We start from the raw sequence: 11,177 nt of genomic DNA, 5'->3' as shown, positions 1-11,177 counted from the left end.
TGTGTACAAACCCCTGTTATCCTGTGCATTCCTTACTTCCTACAGTGTGGAGCCCCTCATCTGCTTCTCTCCTGCACAAGGGAAGAAGGGGGTCCACAGATTCCCCCTTCCTTCCTGCATGGCACAGTCTTGTACCCTGAGCCCTCAAAAGCCCTCCACTGAAATGTATTTTATTCAGGAAAGAGAAAGAGCAACAGGAGTGCTTAAGCTGGGACATGAGGGTGTCCTTAAAGGATTAATCGGCTTTATTTATGTCTCCAAGTACAGACAATTTGTCACTGGAAAGAGGGAGACATCAGATGAAATAAATAGTGGAGAAAAACAAAGAGAAATAATTAGGTACACAATATGCCTGTGGAGTGCATCTTAAAAAGAGTTATTTGGGACAGGCTGTACTGATGCTGGATTATAAAAAGGACTGGATAATTTTATAAGTAATATAATGCTTCTATAGTGTGTGAATGCATCTCAGGCTTCAGGAAATAAGGTACTCAGCTTACAAAAATAAAACCTGCCACTTGTATCATATGATTATACAATTCTCTGGATCAATTACTATCCTTTTTTTTAAATTTTGCATTTCCTCAGGCCTTGGGTACCACGCAGCACTGGCAGTTGAATGAGCTATTAATGGAGCATTGGTGAGCATCCTAATGGAAAAGATCACATTACCAAAAAAAAAACCCCAACAGAATTGATTTGTTGTGTGTTCATCGATTTAGCCCCTTCCCTGACAGAAGTGAGGCATGCTGTGATCCCACTGCTTGTCCTTCAGGCGTCCATCAGTCATTCCCTCAGCCTCCCAGCTGCCGCTCACGCCTCTGGCCGCAGCAGCCGTGCAAGCAGCAAGGGGCCACATCCTCTGTGAGAGCCGCTGCCTGAGCTGAGGGAACAGGCCATTAGCTGGCCACACCAGCCTCTGCTTGTCTCCTGCTGTCAACCAAGAGCCTCACGGTCGATGGTGGCATTTAGAGGGCCACAAAGGAGTGAGGGCTCCTATAGCAGAGGGAAAGAAAAGATGGAGAAGGGCTGCGTGTATTGTGAAAGGTTTAGGAGGCGCGAGTGGAAAGGGGCATTTGGTTGGGGGAAGTTTGGAGCGAGCTAAAATTTGAGTATAGAAGCACACAGGATAAATTGCAAGAAAGAAAGGAAGGATGAACCTCTTAGATACCCAGCCATCCAAAACCCTAATGTATTCTTACAGGAACCTGTCTAGCTGCAATGATTTCTGAGGTGTCCAGACAGCCATACCCCATTTCTTCCCATATCCCCGTGGAGCAAGCATATTGCTGCTGCCCTGCTGAGGCTGGCAGCGCCTCTTTTAAGGGACAGAGCTTCAACTACCTTCATTTCAAACTCTAAAAAAGGGGAAAATGCTTAGCAAGGAAGAAGAACCTGGGAAGGACATGACAAATAATGCAGAGACATAAACCTTCAAGCCCCCTGCAAATGGAACTGTGTTGGGGACACGGCAAGGAGAAGAAAATGAGGCCAAGGAGAAGCAAATGGAGCCAAAACATCCTTGCCCCTGAGCATCATTGCCCTCCCAGATCTCTCTCTGGATCCTTGGGTTGTGTTAAGGAGCTGCAAAGTCACCCAAGTTCTCATCATCTGCTCAGCCCTAGCCACAGTGGAGTGCCATGAGTGTGTTTCCTGTGTCTTCAGGAGTAATTCGATGCTCACTGTGGTGTTTGATGTGGAGTTGTCATTGACTGAATCTGGCAGTACCTCTGGACCTCTGGCAGCCGGGCATCTTTGTTGGCAGTCACAATCACTGCAGGAGTGGTGTCACTTGTGTGACTGCAAAGGGCTTTGCATCAGTGGCACCATTTTGGTGTTTTACATCTCACTCACACACCTAAACCCACTTTTTGACAAGTTCTGACTGGGCTTGAAAATCCAGTTTTCCTTTGTTGCGTTAAATTTGGGAATATCTTACTGTAAAAGCAAATTAGGACCCAGCCTCTCATGGCTGCCCATTTCTCAGGGTAGGTGGCTTTGAACCCTCCCCACAAATGGTAGGGCTGGAAGCACAAACAGAAAAAGGAAACTTTGCACAAAAGGTTTTTAATCAAAGAAAGCAAGGAGCACAGCAGAGAAATTCATATCTGTATTCAGATTAAGGTCAGTCTTAAACACACTTCAGAGATCTGGTCTGAAGACCTTTGAAGTCAGAGTTTTTCTGTCAAGTACAGTGGTCCTTTTGGATCAGGTTCCAAGTGCAATTTGCCTAGGTTTTTTTTTTCTAGGTAATTTTTGTTGGGGTTTATTTTGGTTGGTTGGTTGGTTGGTTGGTTGGTTGGTTTTTCTTTTTCCTTTTTCCATTTTTTTTTTTTTTTTAATAATAAGTAAAGCCACATCAGCTGTAGAGGATTGCTTCTCTTCTCTCTGCTTTAAGAAGCCAGGAAGAGAATCATTGAGCCATATTCTCCTGCTTCTCTGCAGAAAGCAAATGGCTATCCTTGGATATCAATCACTGGGGTAAAAGCTAAGAAATGTTACCAAGGAAACGTTGTCAGGCCCATTGGCAGTCTCCTTTGTTTACGAAGTTTACCCATGAGCAGCATTTTATTGTTTTGAAATCAAGAAATGTTAAAATAAAATAAATCTTCAATGGACTAACCTGTTATGCACCCTCCCTAGTGTAACAAACACCCAAAATATATTGCTGTACTTTGATCCACCAAATAGTTAATCTATTCATCATCTTTGAATTAGTAATATAACCTGGCCTTCTGAACAAATAAAAAGTAGATTTATCACTGGGTAAAATGTGTTGTTTCTCCAAGCAGGTAAACATTAAATATACTTGCAGTCCAGAGCAAGAAAAATGAAGGACTGCAGTGCATCACATGTTGATCCAGCTGTGAGGTGTGAATAATAGCAAAGTGGGTGCAAAAGTAGCAGAGCTGACTTTGATCAGTGAGATGCTACTTTCTCATTGTGTGGGTGCATTTAGTACCCATGGAAGCAGGGGATTAATAGCATCAATCCCAGCCAGACCTTGTGAAACAGGTGCTATTACACATTTCCAGCACACAGCTCTTACAACACCCTCCAGCCACGGACCTCTGTTGCCCCAGCGTAGTTTTCCTGGTGTCATGCTACCCACTGCTCAGCACCTCCTGGGAGGTGGCAAGTGCCCGTGGCTGTGAGTCACTCAGGTGCAAGCTGAGGGCACACTGACTCTCGTAGGAGGAGGCATTTGTGCTTTGGCAGAAGTTTGCTATTTAAATAGGAGGCTGTGCTGCAGGTTTTGTGATAGATGTGAATAGAAATCCTGGTGTCACTGTCATCTCCTTTTACAGCCCCAGAGCTGTGGGTCTCAGATGTCAGAGGTGGAGGGCTGGTGTTCTAGAGCAGTGTAGAAATTGAGATAAACTTGGATGCTGCCCAGCTCAGAGCCTTCAAGGGTGCACGTGAAGCCACTCAGATTTCCCACTACTTCACCTAAAATTATGCCTATTCTTGGTCCCTAAGACCTTTGGAGAATATCTAATCCTCAGGCCACCTTCAGCATGCTTGCATTCCCCCTTAAATGGGAGGGAAGAGGCACTCAAATGCCTAGGAAAAACTGGGCCATGTGCTCACAGTGCAAAGGAAGAGAGGATCCAGTTTTGTGTGAGCACTACAGCCAGGCCAGCCCTGTTCTCCCATAAACCCAGCTGTGAGATGCCAGGAGCCTAGGGCTGGTTCTGGGTGGGAATGCCTCCTCTAGGAGCACTGGGGCCCTAATGGACAATCTTGTGTCAAAGCACAGTCTGAAAAGACATCAATAAAAAATATTTTTCATACCCATGTGCTTCCAAGCATTATAAACTTTCTCTCAGACCGAAAGGCAGAGTTTATGCCTTAATTATTGCATAATAAAAAGATTAAAATTGACTAATGTGTTCAGGCACCAGGATCAAGTCACATATCTATCTAGTTTTATCGGCACTTTCTTGGGCAGTGCAGAGGGAGGCCAGCCAGGCAGTCCTGATGATTAACTGTAATATTCACTGACTTATATAATGATTTCTGCTTATTTGTACATTTTATCTTTAAGGACAGAGTATTCTGGACTGCAGAATCTTGTGGGAATTAAAAAATTGGGGAGGGGAGAACTCTATTAGCCGGAAAGGAATAAAGAACAAAAAATAAAGGAAGAAGTAATGACATTTTCTTCTCTGGCTGACTCAAGATCCATACAGTATGATCGACCCTGCAACCACAGGCAGGCTGCAGTCAGTTGGAGGGGATGCTTAGCTAAAGAGTGACACCCCAACACTGGAGAAAACCCCCAAAATCTCACTGCCTTCTGCTAATCTGGGAGGAAACAGCAGCTCACAATCCTACATGAGACTGCGGTGACTGTCACTTTTGTGATGCTGTGCCTGGGCTTTCATTAGACTTCACTTGTGTGCTTCCTGCAGTCTGCTGGAGCCAGCTGGCATTTTGGGTGCTGTTCAGAGGGAAGAGTTTACATCACTGCTAAATACTGAGGAAACCTTCACAGATAAAGATGTGTGCAAATGTCTCTCTGCTCAGGACCTCAGAGGCCAGGCTTTACTTTCTCCTTTCCTATTTTGCTGCCGTTTATTACTCAAAATCCATCATGACGCTTCCTGAGCCTGATCCAGATCAAGTGATTTTGCCCAAAACCACTGAAGTCTTCATGAGAGCCTGTAGTGGAGATACTGAGGGCATTAACCTCAGATGCAGGTCCCTACCTCCTTTCCACTGAGGACTTCCTCTGCCATGGATAAAAATCAATTAAGTTTTGTTCTCTGCCTCAGCTTCCCATCTGCAGGACAGAGAAGACAGCACCTTTGTGCCTCTGAAGGAAGACAACATCAGTGAGGATGTATTCCCAGCCTTTTCCCAGGGATGTGAGATTTTCCCCTCACAGCAGGAACATTGTTTTTTCCATCAGGGCTTGCATGTTAATCCACTGCTCTGTAAGGGCAGCTACCTCCCAGTAACCTGGTCTCTTCCCAGGCATCCCGCAGAAGAGCAGCCACACACCAATCTGCTCTATCAAGACTCATGAAAACCACAGAGCACTTTCTCTTTTATGTTTTTTCTCTTTTATGTTTCACAAACCAGTCATAGGCAGTAAGGACTTCGGCCCCTGGGGGAATGATCTGCCTCTCACAGAGAGACACTGAGTCATGGAGCTGGGACATGAACTTCCCACAGCTGGGCAGGACACCCTGGCCATGGTTCACTGGGGAATGGACAAACTGCAGAGGACTGTTCACCTCCAATTTCCTTCTTTTCTCCAGGCTGGATGAAAAACTATTCCCTTAGCTGATAAAGGGGAGTCAGTATGCTTCAAGGATATCATCACTCTGCTCTGCTTAACTACTTCTCCTTTCCTCTGCAAACCTAAGTCCCCTTCTTGCCCCTGTGACATCTGCAGGCAGGGAACAACCACTGCCTGCCAGTGACTTGGTGGTGGCTGGCAGTGATGAGTCAGTGGCAGCTGAGAGCTGGGAGCTGGGATATACCTCATGATCCCACCTCACACAAAGGAGGGAAGGCAGACAACTGAGCGTGGCAGGAAAACATAGCCCCAGCTTGGCTGACAACTGCACTTTCCTGCCTTTTGCCATTCGTGTGATGCCTGAACAGCAAGAAAGCATGTCAGTGCCTCATGTCTGTAATATGGGGTTCTCAGAGATGCTGAAGAGAATTCATTGTGATGCTGTTGTGTTCAGAACAAATGCTTATCTGAATCAGTTGAAAATAGTATAATTTATCTTAGTGCTGTTCCCCCCACTTTCCTGTTCCAGCCCCAGCATGATATAAAAGGAAGTCACTCAAAGTGGGCTTCTTGTTCATTCGTATGGACAGTTGGTAAAACCAGATAAAATGTGTCACAAGACACTCACCTCACCTTGGAGTGTCTCCTATTCTCTGTCACTCTGTGGCCTTACCCTGCTGGGACAAAAACAAATAACTCCTCCAAGCATGTCTCTTGTTGCAATATCCACAGGTCCAGCTCTACGAGGCTGAGAGAACTTACTTTTCTGCAGGGGTAATTCCAGGCAATGAGCAAACACTATGGATATTTTCTTAAAATCACATTATTTTATTTAAATCACATTAAACAAACAGGGGGAAAGGAGTCCATGAAATGCAGCAAGGGTTATAGATCAGACAGGAACAACCAGATGGGGGAGGAAAATGTGGGGAGTCTGGAGGGTGCTGAATTGAAGTACTACTAGCTCCTGACTCCTGCTGAAAACACTCTCCCGGCTTTAGCCGGCTTGCAAAGCCAGCTGCTGGTGAGCCAGCTGTCCTCAGCCCCGTGAGCAATGTCCTGGGAGTGGCTGCTCCTGTTGGAAATGAAAACTCGAAACTGCGGGGCTGAGCAGGGCTGTGCCGGGGCACCCGCGGTGCTCCTGCCACATCAGCGCCTGGGGGCCCTGCACGGCTGAAAGAACTGTGGCTGTGGCATCACCAGTGCCCAGCTGAGCAAGGCACAAACAACTGGCCACTGACAGCAGGTATTTAAGCACCAGGAATGATCTTGGGCAGCTGTTTGCCAAAGGGCTTTGCAATTGCAGTTACCCCTGCGGTCCCCTGTTCATACCCTGCACGGCAAAGACAAAGCTGTGCTGTGATTTTTCATTAGCTGATTGCTTTTACAGCCTCTGAACTTTACTCTTTGATACTTCATCATCTGGACTTTTATTTGTTAAAGGAAGCACGACGTGTAACCACTTTCCTAATGTACGCCAGGTTGGTTTCCCTTGCTCTCGTCCCGGTCCAAAGAGAGCCCACTTAATTATCTATGTATATTTCTGCCTTGTGATTTTCGGTTTGTTTTTTTTTTTTTTTTCCATGGATCCTGCTCCTTTATGTATGCCAGCGTTCATACGCCACCCAGTGGCTCCCGAGGCGCTGGGTGCGGATCTCACCAGCGGCAGTGCTTCCAGGTCCCCAATCCCAGTTTCCCGTGCAATATCTTCCCAGCGGCAAGGGCACGGGCAGCACAGAGCCGTGCCCCCGGGGGCTGGGGCCGCAACATCCTCTGAAGCTCTTTGCAGACCTTGGCGCAGGGAAGCACGCCACTTGCCCACTCCTGTAACCACATCACTCGTTCTGCAGTCTCGGCGTGCAGCATTGCACTGTCAGGTTTAGCATAAACCAGTGGGGCACTTCGTGTGCTCCCATTCCAGTTGCTCACATCCAACACGCACACGTGAATGCTTTCTGCTGGGTCACTTGGGCTTGTGGCCTAGTTCTTAGTTTTCATCCAGCCTTTAGTCAAATCAAATAAAGAAATATATATTTTTGGGTGAAAATCCAGAACACCCTTTCCCGATCACATCTAGCCATGAGTTATTCAGTCAAGCACATAAATAGTCTGTGCTATGTCCCCAGCTTCTTACTGGGTCTCCCCGTTCTTTTTGACTTGCACTCTTGTTCCTGAGCTAAGCAGCCAGCTATGGGGCAAGCTGAGGGGAAAAAATAAATTATAACATACAGCTGAGTTCTAGACCACACAGAGACTTTGGTGGGACTTCAGTTTTACTTGAGCTGCCACTCCTGCCTTTTTGTTGATTTTTCTCCTTCCTTTTTTTTTTTTTTTTGTTATAAAACAAAGTCTTAACACTCTTCACCTACTCTTCAAAAGCCAACAACAAGCACAAATAGCTCTCCAGAAAGATGTACATAATGTGCCATCCTGTGCAACAATAAATTTCCCTGCTGACTCTCTACTTCTTGCATCCACCAGACTCTGCCAACTTCGTGCTTTAAGAGTCTGGTCTTTGATTTGACATGTAGTTATTGGGCATTAGGCATTCATCTCATTCATTTCGCTGTTCCCTGAGGGCATGTTCTTCACCATTTGTTGTCATAATGCTTGAGGGCGAGAAGTCATTTTTCTTATTTAGCCCCTGGTCTATTATTTCTCCCTGACGCTTGCTGTCGGATGCCAGAGATGAGATGAGTTGCCCCTTTGGGCAGAGCAGGCACACCCAACCATATATGCAAAGCAAATCACTGTGGGCAAGTCAATATTAGTGGCTGAACTGGGATGAAAAACCTGACCCTTGTAAAGTGATACCCTAATGACAGGCAAGGGATAGATCCCCTTCTCTGGAGGGAATGATCCTGGAGGTCTTAGAAAATCCAAAACATGGAGTTTCAATGTTTGAAACTGTGCCCCAACTGTATCCCACCCTATATGCAGTGCCAGGCAAAAGAGACCTTTGTTATTACAAGCACAGCAGGATCAGATTTTGTCCCAGGACAGCTTTTCACTGGTTAGCACAGCCGAGCTGGCGTTCAAACAATGCCAGGGAACAGGGCAATAGCTCCTCTCTCCAGCTCCTCGGGATGCCTTGTCCCCCTCGGGGTCCTTCAGAGGAGAGAGGGAATTAACAAAATGGAGATTAACTTTCTGTCCTCTGGAAGACAGCACGCGAGGGCAGGCAGCTCTCTTTCCAGGATATCCTTTGTCCAAAGTCTGACTAGCCAAGCATACTGCCTCCCTTTTGTTACCCAAACATTGCTGCTCCATAGCACTTGACCAACGCTGACCCCAAGCAGATTAGACACAGGCGAGCGCCTTGTGCTCTGTTGGGGCTTGTGGTAGCTGCCATCCCCTGCACGCTCCTTGGGGCCAGCCTCCTCGTGGGGCTGAACCACCACTGCACAGCCTGGCACACGCAATTCTGGAATCCTGTGTGCCACACCTGAAGGGCAAGGTGGGCAAAAGGACAGCTCCCATCTGGAGAGGAGAACGTGGCAGGACTTCATGTGAAACCCAAACCAAATTCAGCTGAAGTCTACCCTTTTGCATAGGTACCACATTCCCTTCCCAAGTGTTTCTGAATCACCACATCCATCTGCAAACACTAAATATAATAAACACCATTGTAGGCTCCATCCAAGCCTGGCTATAATTAAATATATTGACTGATAAATGGAATATAGTTATACCTCTCCATCTGGTCTTAGCAGAGGACTACTGACATTTTGTTCATATACCCTCATTTTTTCGTCCCTTTCAGAATGAGATTTGCATCATAGCTTTTTAATGAGCTAATAGTTAAAATAGCCCCCTATAATTATGCTAGAATAATCCAGCATTATTTCAGCTTAATTATAGGGGGATATCTTAACTATACATCATTTGCAGTTCTCAGTCACTCTAATGTGCAGATGTCTGAAGAAATGACATAAAACACTAGCAAGTTATAAAATATCTAGAGTGGTGCTCATTGCGTCTGTGGAAAATGATCACATCTATTTTCCGTACCTCTGCTATGCAGTCTCTCTGCTCAGATTATTTCCTGCTAACACACAAGAGATAATATTGAAAGCAATGGAAATAAAATACTTCACTATCTCATGTCATGCTCTGATATTGTTGACTCCTTCATTTTCATATCTTCTTGATCCTCTCATAAATCTTCACATCAACATACTGCAGTTAATTTTTCCAAACCTTTAACATCTCTGGAAGCAAACCAGTTCCTAAACTTACTGCCTTCACTGTTGTGGCTAGGCTATGGGCTGCCTTTAACTCTGCTGTGGGTTTTTGTTTATTAGCATTAAATGACCTGGAAAAATTGCCCTGGGAGCACGTGGCGTTGCTATTCACGGTTCAACTCCACTTCCCCAGTTGGAGACTGCCACATCCCAACAAGGCAGCATTGTTGGAAACGTCAGCTTGCCATCCTGCACAGACGCATCTCTTCCTCATCACGTGGCTCTTCCCCCTGGTGCACCTCCTGCTGTGGATGTGGGATGCCTGTGAGAAGACAGGAGAGAAATGACTGCAAAGTGGCTGCTGCTTGGGGACGTGTAGCTGTCACCTCTGTCCCTTCACATTCAGCACCCCAACCGTGTATACTCCTTTCCTGTAGCGGGAAACAGTGTGTGTCCCTAAGTAGATATTTTCATGTTGATAGGCTTGCATACTCAGAGAAGGAAAGATTCACAGGAATATTGACCTAAGACCTTCTATAACAGGAAAAGCTTGAGTTTTGTTCCATCAACACCATTCCTCATGCTGCCTCATACAGCAGAATTAGAGGGAAAATCTCTGTATGTTGGAATAGGTGAAGGAAAAGGGGTGGTGGGAAAGCCGGTGTCAGCAGGACCTTGTGAGGACAGTAAGAGCTGTAAGCACATACACAGGCAGAGCTCAGCAGCGAGGTGATGATGGGAGGATAGGCTGTGGTCCACCTGTGTATTTGTGGCCAGGCATGAGGGCCGTCAGAGACAGGCTGAAACCACATGGGAACTTCTGCAAGGCTGCTCTGACCTTGGAGGCTGTCACTGTGAAAGGGGTCTCCATAATGCAGTGAGGAGTAATTAGTATTCTTAAGCAAACTGAGGAGTTGAGCAGCACTGCTGCTTCCAGGGAGGTGTTGAGCACAGTGGGAGAGCCCTGGGAGAGGACTGCTAGCTCCAAAGGGAGCACAGGCAGAGCTGCATTTCTGTGCAGCCTGTGAACCAAGTACTATTTTTAGATTCACTTCTCTCTTTAAACACCTGTGGATCAGCCTAATGGACAGAGAGACAGTCTATAATAAATGTCATAACCTCCTTGGAAAATGGCTTTTAAAATAATCCCTTGCTACTTTGAGAGGACTGCTGCGTGACACTGATTAAACCTCTGGGGTTGGTCATGCTGAGGTAGCACTTTGTGCTTGTAGGATGCTTTTCCATTGTCAGGCTGGCCTTCAACTTTTCTCTTTAAGGCAATACAGGGTCCAGAACCCCTCAAGATTACGATCATGTTATTATCTGGGCTTTATAGACCTAATCATAATCTTATGATTATCTGGCTTGCATCAGAGTTGTCCCACCTTGTGGCACGAGCTCATCTTTCCTTCAAAGTGGTAGTAGGTGTTACAGAAACCTTGTCCTTATTCCCACTAGTCCTACAACCCTACCAGCATCCTTCTTCCTTGGCAGAGGTCCTGGTCTGTGGGGGATGACATCTCTTCTTAACATGTTTTCCATGGTAGTTTGCCCTATCCCTCCCTTCACAGAGGAACTGACTGAACATTCCCTTTGAGCATCTCACACCCACCCAAATGCTCCAAACTGGCCTTGGGCGAGTGATGGTGAAGGGAACTGCAGAAGCTGGTCTCATCCATGCCTCATTCCTACAGAAGCCCTTGACAGGCAATAGTCCAGTGCTGATACCTGCACCTGGAGAGGAT

At 46.2% G+C, this 11,177-nt stretch overlaps 1 long non-coding RNA gene across 3 annotated transcripts in view; it reads right to left on the bottom strand.

Annotated features, from left to right (window-relative positions):
- Positions 1-1,573: 1,573 nt before the first annotated feature.
- The window catches only part of LOC135296368 (uncharacterized), an 82,420-nt gene continuing 72,816 nt past the window's right edge, over positions 1,574-11,177 (bottom strand). For all 3 annotated transcript variants that reach the window (XR_010358431.1, XR_010358429.1, XR_010358430.1), the window contains one exon: positions 1,574-9,754. This is a non-coding gene — a long non-coding RNA (uncharacterized LOC135296368). The remainder of the gene's footprint in view (positions 9,755-11,177) is intronic.

This window comes from Passer domesticus, chromosome 3 (genome assembly GCF_036417665.1).
Source record: "Passer domesticus isolate bPasDom1 chromosome 3, bPasDom1.hap1, whole genome shotgun sequence".
Lineage (NCBI taxonomy): Eukaryota > Metazoa > Chordata > Aves > Passeriformes > Passeridae > Passer > Passer domesticus.
This window is presented reverse-complemented; position numbering and strand designations above follow the sequence as displayed.